Here is a 20,513-nt window from a genome sequence, read left to right on the forward strand (position 1 = left end):
ACGTCTCTCGGTCATGTCTACATAGTTCTCAAACCTGTAGGGTCCGCACGCTTAAAGTTCTGTGACGATCGGTGAGGGAGTCCTAGATTAGGGGGTGTCCTGATAGCCAGGCTTTCTCTTTTGTCCGGTCTATTGGACTGTGAGCGGATAACAATTTCACACAGGAAACAGCTATGACCATGATTACGCCAAGCTATTTAGGTGAGACTATAGAATACTCAAGCTTGGCAATACGAATATGGATATCTCCTCCTTTGTAACCGACCTTGTGTAACCCCATCCCTCCCCGGTGTCTATATAAACCGAAGGGTTTTAGTCCGTAGGATAACATACAATCATACCATAGGCTAGCTTCTAGGGTTTAGCCTCTCTAATCTCGTGGTAGATCTACTCTTGTACTACCCATATCATCAATATTAATCAAGCAGGACGTAGGGTTTTACCTCCATCAAGAGGGCCCGAACCTGGGTAAAACATCGTGTCCCCTGCCTCCTGTTACCATCCGGCCTAGACGCACAGTTCGGGACCCCCTACCCGAGATCCGCCGGTTTTGACACCGACATTGGTGCTTTCATTGAGAGTTCCGCTGTGCCGTCGCCACCAGGAAGGATGTCTCATCCCGTCTTTAAAGACCGCACTGTTGCTGAAGGAGCTTTGGCTATCGGCCAAACTCTCCGGCTAGGTGGTTTTCTTATGACCGCCTGTTCGGCCGCTGCACCGACGATGACTTCTCGGGTCATCGAAAGCAATCTTCATGTCAACTCGGAACTCACCGAGCAGTTAGATCCAATGGAGCTCTCTTCCCTGAACGAGCTGTTGGATCGCATCGCCGCCCTGGGAGTCGCTACAGACTACGATCACATTGGGCCTAAACCCGATCTAAGAGAGATCAACTTTCCCCAGGTCACTCATCACGTTGCAGTGGTGGAGGAAGAATGCGGCAACCCTTCATCTATCTTAAGGACTAGCTATGTTCGGATTCCCGATCCCTCCAAGCCGGATACCCGCGGAGGGGAGGACGTCACTTAAGGCCTGAACCTAGAATCAGGCAGCGGGCTAGATTTATCGGAAAACATCCAAGAATCCAAACTTCCGAGTTCGGAAACTCCTTGGCCCCTGAGTCTCAGATTGGGTGAGGATTCGGATTCAATTCCACCCACCCACCCAAACATACGTGATCGATCCCAAATTAGGCAAGAGCCCGAAGAAACAGTACACCATTACTGGGCCAGATTCCTCCTGGTCATGAACAGGATAAAGGACTGCCGCGAGGAAGACGCAATTTCATTCTTCTGCAATAATTGCATGGACAAGGGAATCCTCAACGCCATAAGTCGTAGCGAAATTACACGCTTTGCCGACTTGGTGTCCATAGTACGAAAGTACTGTGCGATGGAAAGCGCCTGGAAAACCGAAATAAAATTTTGGGATAATCCGGCCCTGAATACAAACCCAGTCTGAAATAAAAGGGTTCATTATCACAATACACCTGGGTTAACTACCAAAAAGCAAAAGCCCTCTACGGGGCAAGGAATCGTACTGGAGGGATGGCTCAACGGACCCTGCAAAATTCATAGTACAACGGATGCAACCAACGCACAACCTTAGAGCATGTTGGATACTCCGGCAGGTGGCCAAAAGTGGTGGGGATCTACTCCTTCCAAAGACAACAGAGCATCATCCTGTGGACAACAATACGGTGTTAACGGTCTTTGAGACCTTCGCGTCAAATAATAGAAGCAAGCGAACACGCCGCAGCATGGTCGAAATCTGCCACATAGCAGAAATAAATCCTTGGAGTGACACGGCTATTACCTTCAATGCCAGTGATGAACCTAAATTCCGAATAGCCCGAGCACCAGCCGCACTGGTCCTCAGTCCAATCGTGGACGGCTTTCGACTCACCAAGGTACTCATGGACGGCGGCAGCGGATTAAACCTCATCTATGAGGAAACTCTTCAAAAGATGGAAATATAATGGAGCCGCATTGAGCAAAGTAGCACAACCTTTAGAGGAATCATCCCTAGTCGAGAAGCACGCTGTGCTGGAAAAATCACACTAGACGTGGTATTCGGCACGCCGGATAATTACAGGTCCGAAGAAATTACATTCCAAGTGGCCCCGTTCAGCAGCGGATACCACGCTCTATTAGGGCGGGAGGCGTTTACAATCTTCCAAGCCATACCCCATTACGGGTACATGAAGCTCAAAATGCCCGGGCCCAACGGAATCATCACTCTTGCTAGTGATCCGGACATAGCACTCCGCGCCGAAAATAAGACAGCTGCACTGGCCCTTGAGGCACTATCCGAAGCCCTAGCGGCCGAGGAACTAACTGCGCTGCGCTCCACGGTGAACAGGGACGACGTGATACTCGATAAAAGATCCAAGTCCACCTCCTTTAAACCGGCGGATGAAATAGTCAAATTCCAAGTCCATCCAACTGACCCTACAAAAACAGCTTCCATTGGGGCACAATTAAACCCTGATGTCGACGCCGCACTGCGAGAGTTCCTACGCGAGAACTGGGACATTTTTGCCTGGCACCCTTCAGACATGCCAGGAATCCCACGCAGGCTGGCTGAGCACAGCCTAAATATCCTAAAAGGATTTAAGCCAGTCACGCAGGCTCTTCGACGTTTCTCCGAACCTAAGAGACAAGCCGTGGGAGAGGAACTAGCCAAGCTATTGGAGGCCGGATTCATCAGAGACATAAAACATCCGGACTGGCTAGCAAACCTAGTGATGGTACCAAAGAAGGACAAATCCTGGAGCTTGTGCGTCGATTTTAAGGACCTTAACAAGGCCTGCCCAAAGGATCCCTTCCCCCTCCCCCGCATCGATCAAATCGTCGATGCTACCACAGGACACGATTCATTGTGTTTCCTCGATGCATACTCCGGCTACCATCAAATTAAAATGGCAGAGCCAGACCAAGCCGCAATGGCATTCATCACACCATACGGCCCATTCCGCTTCAACACAATGCCCTTCGGGCTCAAAAATGCCGGCGCAACATATCAGCGCATGATTCAGACATGTCTGGCAAACCAGATCGGCAAAACAGTGGAGGCATACGTGGATGCCGTGGTCGTTAAAACCAAGCATGTCGAAACTCTAGTAGGCGACTTGAGGCTCACATTCGACAACCTCCGAACATATGACATCAAGCTCAATCCGGAAAAATGCGTTTTCGGCATACCAGCCGGAAAGCTCCTGGGATTCATTGTCTCCAGTAGAGGTATTGAAGCTAATCCGGCCAAAATCTGAGCGTTGTCACAGTTGGCTACCCCAACAGACCTCAAACAAATACAAAAATTGACTAGATGCATGGCGGCTCTAAGCCGCTTTATCTCCCGCTTGGGAGAAAAGGCATTACCCCTTTATCGCCTCCTCCGGCGCATCGAACACTTCGAGTGGACGGACGCCGCCACGGCCGGACTCAACGAAATAAAAGCCATATTGGCAACAAACCTAGTCCTGGCCACGCCAAACATTGGCGAACCAATGCTATTATACATTGCGGCAACTCATCAAGTAGAAAGCGCGGTGCTCGTTGTCGAGCGAGAAGTGGACGGACACAAATTCCCCCTTCAAAAGCCGGTTTACTATGTGTCCACTGTCCTTACTCCATGAAAATCATGGTACCCGCATTATCAAAAGATAGCGTACACGGTATTTATGGCATCCCAGAAGCTGCGACACTACTTTCAAGAGTGTTCGATAACGGTAGCCTCGGAAGTACCACTTAACGATATTATAAACAACCGCGATGCGACGGGCCGGATTGCCAAATGGGCCATTGAGCTCCTCCCGTTCGACATAACTTACAAGCCACGGGGAGCTATTAAGTTGCAAGTTTTGGCTGACTTTGTCGTTGAGTGGACGGAAGCCGAACTCCCTAAAGAGTATGGCACATATTCAAACTGGATCATGCACTTCGACGACTCCAAAATGTTGGCTGGTCTGGGGCCTGGCGTCGTTTTGAAGTCCCCAACATGAGATACCGTTCAATACGTACTACAGATAATGTATACGGACTCCAACAACGCAGCCAAATATGAGGCCCTTCTACATGGTCTCCGGATGGCAGTATCCATGGGCATTCAACGCCTAGAGGTGCACGGGGATTCGAACCTCGCGATATCCCAAATAAATGGAGACTTTGATGCCAAGGATCCAAAATGGCAGCTTATCTCAAAGCCGTCCTAAAAATGTCAGCTCGGTTCGAGGGGCTCGAATTTCACCATGTGGCTCAGGAAAACAATCAGGCGGCGGATATCCTCGCCCGCATCGGCGCAAAACGCGACGCGGTCCCTCCCAACATATTTCTGGAAAGGCTCTTCAAACCATCCGTAGCATGGGAAGGGGACACCGGTAACAACAGTCCGGACCCGACCAAAATACCCTATACCGAACTCTCTAACACAATCGGAGGCTACGCCACCGAAATAACACATTCAGCCCATGAAATAATGGCCATTATTGCCCCATTGACAGAACCATCCTGGCCTACCTAACTAGACAGGAACTTCCGAAGGACCAAAATGGGGCACGCTGCATAGTGCGGCGATCCAAGGCCTACAGGGTCCATGAGGGAGAATTGTACAAAAAAGCGCTACCGGAGTCCTTCAAAGGTGCATCTCCGAAGAGGAAGGGCAAAACCTTTCGGCAGAAATTCACGCCGGACTCGGCGGTCATCATGCCGCAGCCCGGGCTCTTGTAAGCAAGGCCTTCCGTACAGGATTCTATTGGCCAACGGCCCGGGCAGATGCACAGGACCTGGTCCAATGTTGCGCTGGTTGCCAGCTCTTTGCAAATCAAAGCCACATGCCACCCACCGCCCTCCAAACAATGCCCATTACATGGCCCTTCGCGGTCTGGGGGCTTGACATGGCTGGACCCCTTAAAGGGGGAACCCAAAAGAAAAAATACTTATTGGTCATGGTGGATAAATTCACCAAATGGATAGAGGCTAAACCGGTTAAAACAGCCGAATCCGGACCGGTGATAGATTTCATATCCGGGGTTGTACACCGTTATGGCGTCCCCCACAGCATCATCACTGATAACGACACAAACTTCACGGCCGACGAGGTAAAACTCTGGTGCAGCAAAATGGGCATCAAACTCGATTATGCTTCAGTCTATCACCCACAAACCAACGGCCAAGTCAAACAAGCAAATGGTCTTATAATGAGCGGCATTAAAGCCAGATTAGTGCGCTCCTTAATGGAGTCTGACACGCACTGGGTAGAGGAGCTCGACTCCGTACTCTGGGGGCTGCGGACCACGCCGAATCGTAGTACCGGATATACACCGTTTTTTATGGTGTATGGCGTAGAGGCAGTCTTGCCCTGTGACATAATTCATGACTCACCTCGAGTGCGCATGTACGAAGAAAGAAAAGCCAAGCTCGATCGACAGGACAGTCTGGACACCTTGGAGGAAGAGCGCGACGTAGCCAAAGCCCGTTCCGCATTTTACCAGCAACAGGCTCGCAGATACCAAAGCAGAGAAGTACGGGCCAAAACTTATAACGTTGGCGAACTAGTTCTACGACTGCCAGATAAGAAAAAGAACAAGCTCGAGCCTAAATGGGAAGGTCCCTTCATTATCGACCAAGTTCTGACCGGTGGAGCGTACCGACTGCGTGATGCATCGACTAGTCGACTCGAGCCGAACCCATGGAACGCAGCCAGGCTTTGAAGATTCTATGCCTAGCACCGGACTCTATGTTAGTCCCCTCCCTTTATCCATTTTCCGCATATGCATCATCTGTCTTGTTTCCCTTTCTTTCTTTTATTTCTCTAGGCCTTCAAGGGTCACCTTGTGCCTCACTCGTTCATTACAGATGTGCTAGCCGCACTCTTCACACCTGGGGGCTTCTTTCACAGAAGCTTAAATTATTTACCTGGGCCTCACGCCCAACACATGTGTTATACTTCCGCATGTACCTTTTTTCACCATTATATGCATCGATATGACTTAAGTTTTGGCCAAGCTGGGTTGCCTGGCTCTTGTATTTATGCCCTACGTACCTGTTAATTCGGCTAGGGCATAAGGGGAGCACCTCTGCGATTGTTACCGCCAGGTCAGCCGGACGTGTACCTCAGACTGGGTGAAGCCGAAAGCTAGCGTTCTTAAGGGAATATTCGGTCGGTGAACGAAAGATGACTTTTTATTTATTATCCATATCTGCCCCCAAATGCTTTTTCTGCGCTTCTTATCGCAGTCCGGACATGCATTTTAGGGCATGCTTACCTAGGGAAAGGAACCCTTAATGGAACTATTCTCCCTGGAAGATGTTTCTTACTACCCATGTAATATAACATAACTAGTTGGGCACTTGTCTGATAAAGCACTAATGCCCCCTACGCTTGGTCTCCACGCATGCCCCGGTTCTTACATAACCGAGAGGGTATTCGGATACACTCCGGACCGTCGGGTCCCGAGGTTGAAGCGAAAAGGTCCGCCATGACAAACGATCTACAATCCGGCTAGAAGGCATTATACATGTCACTTTAAAATTACACAGTCAATTTGATTGGTTGAATTCCTCTTCAATACCATCCAATAGGCTATCTAGTCTACAGTCCTGTTGGGAATACTTTGCGGCCAATTCTACTTGGCCGTACACTAAGCTCATAGGGATCTCCTTCCCATCAGGCCCACAGGTCCGACTTCGGCCATGTGGTTCGGGTCAGCCTTCGTGTACCATGTCTTCACCATTGCCCAGGCTTCCCTGGCGCCCTGACGGCAGGCCGATATCTTCCATAATCAGAGGCGCCGCCGCACCCCCTTTAGCTTTTCTGCAAGCTCTCCAAGGCCTTCGGGTATGGAGACGGATGGCCACAAGGCCTGGGTGACGCCTTGCATCACCTGCCGAACTCGTTCGTGCAGCTGTGAGAGCTCGGGAAGAAGATCACCCGTTGAACCGGGCATCTCCTCGGCAGGATGACATGTTAGCATACCTACAGACATAACTCTGTCAGCCAGCTTCCTCGCCGAACTCTTTTTCAAAGTTCGTTCAAGCACTTACTAAATATGCTACGTCGAAGCCGTCGATTCTCCTTAACAGAGTCCGACAGTTGGGCACGAACATCTTTTAGTTCCACGCCCAGCTTGGTGTTGGCATCTAGGAGATCATTCTTCTCCTGCCTCACCCTCGTAAGCACGCTCTCACCGGCCTTCAGCTGGCGTATGAGCTGTTGCTTATCCGGATTTACTCCAGCGTCATCTGCAATTTTATCGTCAGATCTGCATATACGCCGCATTCTAATATGATACTTATCATTCGAAGGATATGTTACCAGAGGGGGTCTCTTTGGGCTCCCCTGCTGCGGCCAGTGCGGCCTGAAGTTGGGCTTTGCACTCTTCCAGCTCCTGGGACAGTTGAGTATTCTTTTCTGTAAGAACCTGCATAACAAATGATCCTTAAATCAGTTATCCTAACTGTTTCAAGTCTCAGGGGCTACTGATATATATAATCATCAAATTTTCTCACCCGTATGTCTTTTACATACTGCTCCGTGGCTCTGGCTAGACCATTTTGAGCGGCACGGAGGTGCGTGTCTCCCGAGTTGAAGGCATCCAATGCCTCTTGGGAGAAACAAGTGTCACAAAGAACAGCCCGGCGACACTTGTGGTTCATGGCACTTTCCACCTCGGAATTGGTGGCGGATAGTTTGTCCGCATCCTCTGTCGGAGGAGCGCCCGGCGCACGCCTCATATTCGTTCCCGCCTCCGAGTCTGGCCTTGGAGCCTGGCTGGTGGAGGCGCGATTGGTAGCCTCTCCGGGTATAGTCCGGCGAGCGCTCTTTTTCCTGAAAAGAAGGCATGGGCGTTAGTATGCCTCTGAGAATAATGGCTTGCAATAAAGACGGCGCGCCGTACCGCTGTGCCGGTGTCTCGATCCGGACTATGGGTCTTTTCAGCCCGCCTGGCCCCGCGGCCCCTTGTTGGCTAGTTGCCACAGGCTCGGCCTTCTGCCCCGAGGACCTCCCCTGCAAAACACGGCTGTTATACGGCAATCAAAAAAGCGCAAGGACGGATCCCTTTTTTAAGTGGTGGGACTTCGGTCTCAGTCACCTGTGAGGCTGGAACTAGCCCAGGGTAATCGGCCGTAATAGCCACCAAAGCGTTGTCATTACTCGATTGGTAAAATACCCCATCGATCAGCTCCACAGATATGTCCGTATCCTCCTGGGAGGCCGGGTGAAGGGACCGTCCAGGGTCCTCGGGTTGTGGAGGAGGGCTGTTTATCTCCTTTACAACCTGGCGCAGCTCCTGCGATGAAATCGCTAGAATGAATACTTAACTACGGGAATACGAAATGGTTGGGCGATAAAAAGTCTCCGCTTACCCAGCTCGGAGGATTGTACATAGAAAATCCACCCTGTGGGTTGACACGAAGGAATTCCTCCTCTTCTCCCTTGTACAAAGTGGATAAGATCTTTATTAGATCAGCAACTGATCCCGGCCTTTGCGGCCGTGGCGGGTGGCGTCATCCTCCCCGTTGAAATCCCACATGGGTGGCCTCTATACTGGAGCGGCTGCACCCCCCGCATGATACATATGGCCATGACCTCGATCATGGTCAATCCGGATCGAGCTAAAAAACTTATCCGGCTCATCAGGTAAAGAACGTCCCTGTCATCTTCCTCCAGGGAGCTCCGTGGACGCCAGCTCCGACGCTTCTTCAAAGGGGCGTTGTCGAACTCAGGAAGTCCGATCCGAATAGGATCTGGGAGGGGGACGTCTTCTATATAAAACCATTCTGAAGGCCAGTCTTCGGACGTCTTCTTTGGGGTTCCGGACAGGTATCCGGTCCCGGCAACACGCCACACTTCGGCTCCGCCACTTGATATATTGACCCCTTCTGAGAACGGGGCACAAGGCAGAACAGCTTCTTCCACAGAGCGAAATGAGCCTCACAGACCAAAAACAACTCGCAAAGGGCTACGAATCCCGCGATATGCAGCATGGAGGTAGGCGTAAGGTTGTGCAACTGGAGGCCGTAGAACTCCAGGAGCCCCCGGAGAAACGGATGAATTGGGAATCCGAGCCCTCTTACCAAATAAGGGACGAGGCATACCCGCTCTCCCTTGGAGGGATTGGGAAGGTCTCCGCTTGCTCTCCGCCATTATAGGTGGCAAGCCCGGCTCGAACTGGGACCAGGTATGCTGGGGGAAGAAATCCCTTGGTCTGAAGCATCACTAATTTGCTGTGCGGGACGGAACATCTCTCCCAATCTCCAGGCTTGGAGCTAGGGGAGCGAGAGGAGGAGCTGCGTCGACCGGCCATGATGGAATGGATCTCTGTCGGGTGCGCTCCGATGAAGGCTCGCCAAGGGAGGATGGTGTGATTTGGATCTGAATCCTCGTCTTTTTAATAGGCGGCTCATTTACATAGCTAGGGGGGTAAATTTGAAAACACCCTGGCTCTTCACATTCACTCGACACATGGAAAGTGGCCATTATTGGGCGTGGAAGCCAAGGAGTGCAACATTCACAAGAGACCAGACACTATTTTGATAGGTACACAGAATTTGGAGAGGAACCCGCCTTGCAATGCCGAAGACAATACCGCGCGCCGGACTCATCATCATTGAAGCCTGGTTCGGGGGCTACTGAGGGAGTCCTGGATTAGGGGGTCTCCGGACAGCCGGACTATCTCTATTGGCCGGACTATTGGACTATGAAGATACAAGATTGAAGACTTCGTCTCGTGTCCGAATGGGACTCTACTTGGCGTGGAAGGCAAGCTAGGCAATACGAATATGGATATCTCCTCCTTTGTAACCGACCTTGTGTAACCCTAACCCTCTCTGGTGTCTATATAAACCGAAGGGTTTCAGTCCGTAGGACAACATACAATCATACCATAGGCTAGCTTCTAGGGTTTAGCCTCTCTGATCTTGTGGTAGATCTACTCTTGTACTACCCATATCATCAATATTAATCAAGCAGGACGTAGGGTTTTACCTCCATCAAGAGGGCCCGAACCTGGGTAAAACATCGTGTCCCCTGCCTCCTGTTACCATCCGGCCTAGACGCACAGTTCGGGACCCCCTACCTGAGATCCGTCGGTTTTGACACTGACAATCGGTTTTATGAGTTTATATGTTTTGATGTACCGAAGGTAGTTCAGAGTCCTGGATTTGATCACGGACATGATGAGGAGTCTCAAAATGGTCGAGACATAAAGATTGATATATTGGAAACCTACATTTGGACATCGGAATAGTTCCGGGTGAAATCGGGATTTTACCGAAGTACCGGAGGGGTTACCTGAACCCCCCGAGGGCTAATGGGCCTTGTTGGGCCATAAGGGAAAGAGAGAGGGGCCGGCCTAGGGCAGGCAGCGCGCCCCCTTCCCCCTGTCTGAATTGGACTAGGAGAAGAGGGGCGGCGCCCCCTTTCCTTCTCTTTCTCTCCCTGCCTTTCCCCCTCCTAGTAGGAGTAGGAAAGGGAGGAATCCTACTCCTACTAGGAGGAGGATTCCTCCTCCTAGGCGCGCCAACAAGGGCCGACCGGCCTCCCCCTTGCTCCTTTATATACAGGGGCAGGGGGGCACCTCTAGACACACAAGTTGATCACAAAGATCTCTCCCAGCCGTGTACGGTGCCCCCCTCCACCATAATCCACCTCGGTCATACTGTAGCGGTGTTTAGGCGAAGCCCTGCTGCGGTAACTTCATCAACATCGTCACCACGCCATCGTGCTGACGAAACTCTTCCCCGAGCTCTACTGGATCGTGAGTTCGTGGGACGTCACCAAGTTGAACGTGTGCTGAACACGGAGGTGCCGTACGTTCAGTACTAAGGATCGGTCCATCGTGAAGACGTACGACTACATCAATTGCGTTGTTATAACGCTTCCGCTTAACGGTCTACGAGGGTACATGGACAACACTCTCCCCTCTCGTTGCTATGTATCACCATGATCCTGTGTGTGTAGGAGATTTTTTTAAATTACTACATTCCCAATAGCTCCTCCCTCCAGAATCATTGGCGTGAGAATACAAGGGCAACGGGTACCCAGGAGGCGGCCTCTCGTACCATGGCCGTGACACCACCGGCCTCACAACCATCCTGCGGCGATGGGACCTCCTCTTCTTCAGCAGGAGCAGCTCGGGCTCGCTGACGGGAGCCTTGTCCTCTCCACAGTCGAGAACCTCCGTATCGGCGCCATGACCGCTCCCATTTATAGCCAAAGGGAGGACAACCACCGGCCTCCATGATCTAAGGTAATAACGATGGTTTTTCCTTGCATGCAGCAGGGACTCGTCAGTCGGGTAGTTGCCGAGGCTGCGTGGGGAAGCGGAGACGCCCACGTGCAATCAACCGCCACGCGTTGACCAAGGCCGCAGGCTATTGGGGCCCGCGACGCTCTGCACTTGCCCCTTGGCTTCGCCTCGAAGCCAAGCCGGAGTGCGCCTTGGGCCCAGGGGCTACTGTGGGTGTTCTGGGAACGGGTGTCCCCAGACTTGCCTGCCTACGGCCCACGGCGTGGCTTTGCGAGCGGGCCCGTACGACCCATCTTCACCAACAAGCATTCAAGACCCTCGCGAGGCGGACGACGCAAGACCTCCTCAGGAGCAGCCTCACCAGGCTGGCTTGCGAGGGGCTGAGAGATCAAGGCCAGGCCAACCTCGTGAGGTTCTAATGACGTGAGCCATGATGATCCAAATCAGGAAGGCGCCAGGCGGGCGCCAGCGCGCACAGTGTCCTTGTTTCCTCTTTGTTGCTAAGGAAGCAAGCGCAGGCGCAGAGTACCAAGGCGTCAAGCAAAGGCTTCTGTATCAGTGCAACGAGACTAAGACCAGCGGGACGGCAAGACGGAGGTCACCGTGGAGCCCAAGACGACATCACCACCAGAGCCTTTGGCAGGCGAAGACTGCTTTTGTCAGGATAACTTGTACTAGCTGTCCCCTTTCAAATTGGCCATTGTTGGCTCCCTTCCTGCTCAATATTTGGGGAGAGGAGCAGGGCCTCTATAAATAGGACTAGCCACCATGTAGAGCGGAGAGAGATCGATCCATCCTCACTCCCACAAGCTCACCAAGCACAAGAACACCTCGCCTCAGGAGGCTGTTCTTCCCCCTTGTACTGTTCATCCTCAGCCCAAGAGGCAATCCACCACCACCACACTGGAGTAGGGTATTACACCACAATGGTGGCCCGAACCAGTATAAATCTTGTGTCCTTTGTGTTGCGAGCTCGTCGAGTTAGTCCTTGAGATCATAGCGAATCTAGGACGTGGATCGGTAGGGGGAGATCTTCGTGCGCACCCCAGTGTTCGAACCTTGAGGGTTTTGCCGGAACCTGTGATCCGACACCACCTCCTTCTTCTTCACCACCAAAGGAGACTTGAGTATCGGGCATGGGCACTCCCCTTGGCTTGTGCTAAGCTTGAGGGAGGTGCCCCGGTATCGTATCATCACCACTATCTTTTGCCTTTATTTATGTTAGTTCGGTCTTTAGTTATCTTTTGATTTAGTTGAATACAAATTTAGTTTGATATTTCTTCAAGTGTTTGCTTAGTGATCTTTCTATCCTTGTAATCATGTGCGAGTTATATAATAAAGTTTAGTTTGAGTTTTGCTTTCTTTACTTTCATGTTCCAATAAAAAGAAAGGAAAATAAATGAAAAAGATCACATGCTTATCTTATGGTAAGTAATGACATCACATAAGGAAGAGTATAAGTAGTAAAATTTAATGGAGATTGACAAACAGAGCATTGGTCAATGATGCAATTCATGAAAGAATTAATAAGGGAAGAGAAGATTCACATTCAAATACACTATCTTGGACATCGTTTATGATTGTGAGCCCCCATCAAAATATTACATGCCAAAATTGTTGATGTTGGACAAGGAAGACAACATAATGATTTATGTTTGTTCATATTCACATTGAAGTTATATTGTCATAGATCCTTTAAAATGTGGTGCTTGCCCCCTATCTTTGCTTGCCAAAAATTCCGCACCAAGTAGAAATACTACTTGTGCATCCAAAAACCCTTAAACCCAAATCTTATTTTGAGAGTCCACCATACCTACCTATGGATTGAGTAAGATCCTTCAAGTAAGTTGTCATCGGTGCAATAAGGCAATAAAAATTGCTTCTAAATGTATTAGGTCATTTAGTGTAAGAGAAAATTGAGCGTTGTACGAACTTGTGATGGAAAAATAATAAAAGCGACAGACTACATAGTAAAGGTTGCTACCACAAGGGGAAATATAACGTGACATTCTTTTGCACTAATAGATTGAGCATACAACCAAAAAGCGCATGGCAACCTCTGCTTCCCTCTGCAAAGGGCCTATCTTTTACTTTTATGTATTTACTTTTATGCAAGAGTCAAAGTATTCTTTCCCATTCATTTTTATTTTCTCTTTTGCCAGCATCATGTGGTGAGGAAAGATCTAGGCCCATATATCCAGTTGAATATGGGCGGGCATAAGTTATTATTGTTGACATCATCCTTGAGGTTAATACGCTGGTAGGCGAAACTATAAGCTCCTATCTTCCTATGTGTCTGGTTGAAACTTTTTGCTCATGGTTATGCGGTGAGTGTTAGCAATCATAGAAGACTATATGATGGTTGAGTATGTGGACTTGCCAAAAGACTCTGATACGCGACCCTTCCTAAAAATATGATGAATTGTAGTTGCAAAGTTGAATGAGAACATAGTTTGTTGGTTTTCAATAGATTTTACGCTTTATACTTCGATGTTGTGATGAATTGTTACTTGCTCATGAGGAGTTATATGATAAAGTTTCATATGAAAAGTTCAATAATAAAGTTTGTTTATATTACAATAATATACATGATGCTTCTATGTCCGTATTTTGTTCTTATCGACACCTCTCTCTCTAAGCATGTGGGCGTCTTTTTTGATATCAGTTTTTCGCTTGAGGACAAGCGAGGTCTAAGCCTGGGGGAGTTGATACGTCCATTTTGCATCATGTTTACCTAATGTTATTTACTATGTTTTTATGCATAATAATGCCTCTTGGAGTAATTATAATGCCTTTTCTCTCATAATATGCAAGGTTCACACAAAGAGGGAGAATACCGGCAGCTGGAATTCTGGACTTGGAAAAGCTGCGTCAGAGTTGCCTATTCTCCACATCTCCAAATGAGTTGAAAATTTACAGAGAATTATTTTGGAATATATGAGGAATATTTGAGCAAATAACCACTAGAGGGGGCCTACCAGGTGGGCGCGCCAGGGAGCCGAGGCGCGCCCTGGTGGATTGTGCCCTCCTCGGCCCACCTCTGGTGCCCCTCTTCTGCTATATAAGTCATTTTGACCTAGAAAATAAGGAGAGTACTTTCGTGATGAAGCCCCACCGTCTCGAGGCGGAACTTGGGCAGGAGCACTTTTGCCCTCCGGTGGAGCGATTCCGCCGGGGGAACTTCCCTCCCGGAGGGGGAAATCATCGTCAACATCATCACCAACAACTCTCTGCTACCTCTTAAGCACTACGTTGGTTTTCCCTTGAAGAGGAAAGGGTGACGCAACAAAGTAGCATAAGTATTTCCCTCAGTTTTTGAGAACCAAGGTATCAATCCAGTAGGAGGCTATGGCCAGTCCCTCGCACCTACATAAAACAAATAAATCCTCGCAACCAATGCGATAAGGGGTTGTCAATCCCTACACGGTCACTTATGAGAGTGAGATCTGATATATATGATAAGATAATATTTTTGGTATTTTTATGATAAAGATGCAAAGTAAAATAAAAGGCAATGAAAATAACTAAGTGTTGGAAGATTAATATGATGAAGATAGACCCGGGGGCCATAGGTTTCACTAGTGGCTTCTCTCAAGAGCATAAGTATTTTACGGTGGGTAAACAAATTACTGTTGAGCAATTGACAGAATTGAGCATAGTTATGAGAATATCTAGGTATGATCATGTATATAGGCATCACGTCCGAGACAAGTAGACCAACTCCTGCCTACATCTACTACTATTACTCCACACATCGACCGCTATCTAGCATGCATCTAGAGTATTAAGTTCATGAACATAGTAACGCCTTAAGCAAGATGACATGATGTAGAGGGATAAATCCATGCAATATGATAAAAAAACCATCTTGTTATCCTCGATGGGACAATACAATACGTGCCTTGCTGCCCCTACTGTCACTGGGAAAGGACACCGCAAGATTGAACCCAAAGCTAAGCACTTCTCTCATTGCAAGAAAGATCAATCTAGTAGGCCAAACCAAACTGATAATTCGAAGAGACTTGCAAAGATAACCAATCATACATAAAAGAATTCAGAGAAGATTCAAATATTGTTCATAGATAAACTTGATCATAAACCCACAATTCATCGATCTCAAGAAACACACCGCAAAAGAAGATTACATCGAATAGATCTCCACAAGAGAGGGGGAGAACTTTGTATTGAGATCCAAAAACAGAGAAGAAGCCATCTAACTAATAACTATGGACCCGAAGGTCTGAATTAAACTACTCACACTTCATCGGAAGGGCTATGGTGTTGATGTAGAAGCCCTCCTTGATTGATGCCCCCTCCGGCGGAGCTCCGGAATAGGCCCCAAGATGGGATCTCGTGGATACAGAAAGTTACGGTGGTGGAATTAGGGTTTTGGCTCCGTATTTGATCATTTGGGGGAACGTAGGTATATATAGGAGGAAGGAGTACGTCGGTGGAGCAATAGGGGGCCCACGAGGGTGTAGGGTGCGCCTGGGGGGGTAGGCGTGCCCCCTACCTCGTGGCCTCCTGGTTGATTTCTTGACGTAGGGTCCAAGTCCTCTAGATCATGTTCGTTCCGAAAATCACGTTCCCGAAGGTTTCATTCCATTTGGACACCGTTTGATATTCCTTTTCTTCGAAACCCTAAAATTGGCAAAAAACAGCAATTCTGGGCTGGGCCTTCGGTTAGTAGGTTAGTCCCAAAAATAATATAAAAGTGTATAATAAAGCCCAATAATGTCCAAAGCAGAATATAATATAGCATGGAACAATCAAAAATTATAGATACGTTGGAGACGTATCAAGCATCCCCAAGCTTAATTCCTGCTCGTCCTCGAGTAGGTAAATGATAAAAACAGAATTTTTGATGTGGAATGCTACTTGGCATATTTTCAATGTAATTCTTCTTAATTGTGGCATGAATATTCAGATCCGAAAGATTCAAGACAAAAGTTCAATATTGACATAGAAATAATAATACTTCAAGCATACTAACTAAGCAATTATGTCTCTTCAAAATAACATGACCAAAGAAAGTTATCCCTACAAAATCATATAGTCTGGCTATGCTCTATCTTCACCACACAAAGTATTTAAATCATGCACAACCCCGATGACAAGCCAAGCAGTTGTTTCATACTTCTGACATTCTCAAACTTTTTCAATCTTCACGCAATACATGAGCGTGAGCCATGGACATAACACTTTAGGTGGAATAGAATGGTGGTTGTGGAGAAGACAAAAAAGGGAAGATAGTCTCACATCAACTAGGCGTATCAACGGGCTATGGAGATGCCCATCAATAGATATCAATGTGAGTGAGTAGGGATTGTCATGCAACGGATGCACTAGAGCTATAAGTATATGAAAGCTCAACAAAAGGAACTAAGTGGGTGTGCATCCAACTCGCTTGCTCACGAAGACCTAGGGCAATTTGAGGAAGCCCATCATTGGAATATACAAGCCAAGTTCTATAATGAATAATTCCCACTAGTATATGAAAGTGATAACATAGGAGACTCTCTATTATGAAGATCATGGTGCTACTTTGAAGCACAAGTGTGGTAAAAGGATAGTAGCATTGTCCCTTCTCTCTTTTTCTCTCATATTTTTTTATTTGTGCCTTTTTATGGCCTCTTTTTTTCCGTCCGGAGTCCCATCCCGACTTGTGGGGGAATCATAGTCTCCATAATCCTTTCCTCACTTGGGATAATGCTCTAAAAATGATGATCATCACACTTTTATTTACTTACAACTCAACAATTACAACTCAATACTTAGAACAAAATATGACTCTATGTGAATGCCTCCGGCGGTGTACTGAGATATGCAATGAATCAAGAGTGACATGTATGAAAGAATTATGAACGGTGACTTTGCCACAAATACAATGTCAACTACATGATCATGCGAAGCAATATGACAATGATGGAGCGTGTCATAGTAAACGGAATGGTGGAAAGTTGCATGGCAATATATCTCGGAATGGCTATGGAAATGCCATGATAGGTAGGTATGGTGGCTGTTTTGAGGAAGGTGTATGGTGGGTGTATGATACCGGCGAAAAGTGCGCGGTATTAGAGAGGCTAGCAATGGTGGAAGGGTGAGAGTGCGTATGATCCATGGACTCAACATTAGTCATAAAGAACTCATATACTTATTGCAAAAATCTATAAGTTATCAAAGCAAAGTATTACGCGCATGCTCCTAGGGGGATAGATTGGTAGGAAAAGACAATTGCTCGTCCCCGACCGCCACTCATAAGGAAGACAATCAATAAATAAATTATGCTCCAACTTCATCACATAACAGTTCACCATACATGCATGCTACGGGAATCACAAAATTTAACACAAGTATTTCTCAAATTCACAACTACTCAACTAGCATGACTCTAATATCACCATCTCCATATCTCAAAACAGTTATCAAGTATCAAACTTCTCTTAGTATTCAACACACTCATAAGAAAAAAATATTAATCTTGAATGCCTAACATAATTAAAGCAAATTACCATGCTGTTTTGTAGGAATTTCAAAATAATCTAAGTGAAGCATGAGAGAACAATAGTTTCTTATAAAACAAATCCACTGACGTGCTCTAAAACATATAAGTGAAGCACTAGAGCAAAAACTATATAACTCAAAAGATATAAGTGAAGCACATAGAGTATTCTAACAATTTCCGAATCATGTGTGTATATCTCAAAAGGTGCGTACAGAAAAGATGATTGTGGTAAACTAAAAAGAAAATACTCAAATCATACAAGACGCTCCAAGCAAAACACATATCATGTGGTGAATAAAAATATAGCTCCAAGTAAAGTTACCGGTAGAAGTAGACGAAAGAGGGGATGACTTCCGGGGCATCCCCAAGCTTTGGCTTTTAGGTGTCCTTAGATTATCTTGGGGGTGCCATGGGCATCCCCAAGCTTAGGCTCTTGCCACTCCTTGTTCCATAATCCATCAAATCTTTACCCAAAACTTCAAAACTTCACAACACAAAACTTAAAGTAGAAAATCTCGTGAGCTTTGTTAGCGAAAGAAAACAAAACACCACTTCAAGGTACTGTAATGAAATCATTATTTATTTATATTGGTGTTAAGTCTACTTTATTCCAACTTCTATATGGTTTATAAACTATTTTACTAGCCATAGATTTATCAAAATAAGCGAACAACACACGAAAAACAGAATCTGTCAAAAACAGAACAGTCTGTAGTAATCTGTAGCTAGCGCAAGATCTGGAACACCAAAAATTCTAAAATAAATTTCTGAACGTGAGGAATTTATCTATTAATCATCTCAAAAATAATTAACTAAATATCACTTTCCAATTAAAAATGGCAGCAGTTCTCGTGAGCGCTAAAGTTTCTGTTTTTTACAGCAAGATTAACAAGACTTTCCCCAAGTCTTCCCAATGGTTCTACTTGGCACAAACACTAATTAAACACAAAAAACACAACCAAAACAGAGGCTTGATAAATTATTTATTACTAAACAGGAGCAAACAGCAAGGAATAAAAATAAAATTGGGTTGCCTCCCAACAAGCGCTATCGTTTAACGCCCCTAGCTAGGCATAAAATGCAAGGATAGATCTAGGTATTGCCATCTTTGGTAGGCAATCCATAAGTGGCTCTCATAATAGATTCATAAGGTAATTTAATTTAATTTCTAGGAAAGTGTTCCATGCCTTTCCTTAACGGAAATTGGAATCTAATATTTCCTTCATATCAATAATTGCACCAATCGTTCTAAGGAAAGGTCTACCAAGAATAATAGGACATGAAGGATTGCAATCTATGTCAAGAACAATAAAATCTATGGTCACATAGTTCCTATTTGCAACAATAAGAACATCATTAATTCTTCCCATAGGTTTCTTAATAGTGGAATCCGCAAGGTGCAAGTTTAAAGAGCAATCATCAAAATAACAGAAACCTAACAAATCACACAAAGTCTTTGTAATCGTGGAAACACTAGCACCCAAATCACACAAAGCATAGCATTCATGATCTTTAATTTTAATTTTAATAGTATGTTCCCACTCATCATAAAGTTTTCTAGGGATAGAAACTTCCAACTCAAGTTTTTCTTCATAAGATTGCATCAAAGCATCAACGATATGTTTGGTAAAAGCTTTATTTTGACTATAAGCATGAGGAGAATTTAGCACGGATTGCAACAAGGAAATACAATCTATCAAAGAGCAATTATAATAATTAAATTCCTTGAAATCCAAAATAGTGGGTTCATCAATATTTAAAGTTTTGACTTCTTCAATCCCACTTTTATCAAATTAAGCATCAAGATCTAAAAACTCCAAATTTTTGGAACGCCTTCTAGGTAGAGGTGGATCATATTCAGTCCCATCATTATCAAGATTCATATTGCAAAACAAAGATTTAATAGGGGACACATTAATAACTTTTAGATCTTCATCTTTATTATCATGGAAACTAGAAGAACACGCTCTTATAAAGGAATCTTTCTTAGCACGCATCCTAGCGGTTCTTTCTTTGCACTCATCAATGGAAATTCTCATGGCTTTGGGAGACTCATTGATATCATGCTTAGGTGGAATAGATCTAAGTTTCAAAGAATCAACATCAAGAGAAATTCTATCAATGTTCCTAGCCAACTCATCAATCTTAAGCAATTTTTATTCAATCAAAGCATTGGAATTCTTTTGCGAAGTAATAAATTATTTAATATTAGATTAAAAATCAGAGGGCATCTTATTATAATTTCCATAAGAATTGTTGTAGGAATTACCATAATTATTAGAGGAATTACTAGGATAAGGCCTAGGATTAAAGTTTACTCTATACGCGTTGTTACCAAAATTATTCCTACCAACAAAATTCACATCCATTGATTGATTATTATTCTCAATCAAAGTAGACAAAGTCATATCATTAGGATCAGAAGAAACACTCTTAGTAGCAAATAATTTCATAAGTTCATCCAACTTTCCACTCAAAACATTAATTTCTTCTATCGCATGCACTTTTTTATTAGTAGATCTTTCAGTGTGCCATTGAGAATAATTAACCATAATATTATCTAGGAATTTAGTAGCTTCTCCTAAAGTGACTTCCATAATGGACGGCGGCAGCAGTTTAAATCTGATATATCAGGACACAGTCCGCAAAATGGGGATAGATCCAACAAAAATTTGCCGCAGCAATGCTACCTTTAAAGGAGTAACGCCAGGCCCGGAGGCTCACTGCTGTGGCTCCCTGCTACTATAGGTTATATTC

Source organism: Triticum urartu, chromosome 4, assembly GCF_003073215.2.
Source record: "Triticum urartu cultivar G1812 chromosome 4, Tu2.1, whole genome shotgun sequence".
NCBI lineage: Eukaryota > Viridiplantae > Streptophyta > Magnoliopsida > Poales > Poaceae > Triticum > Triticum urartu.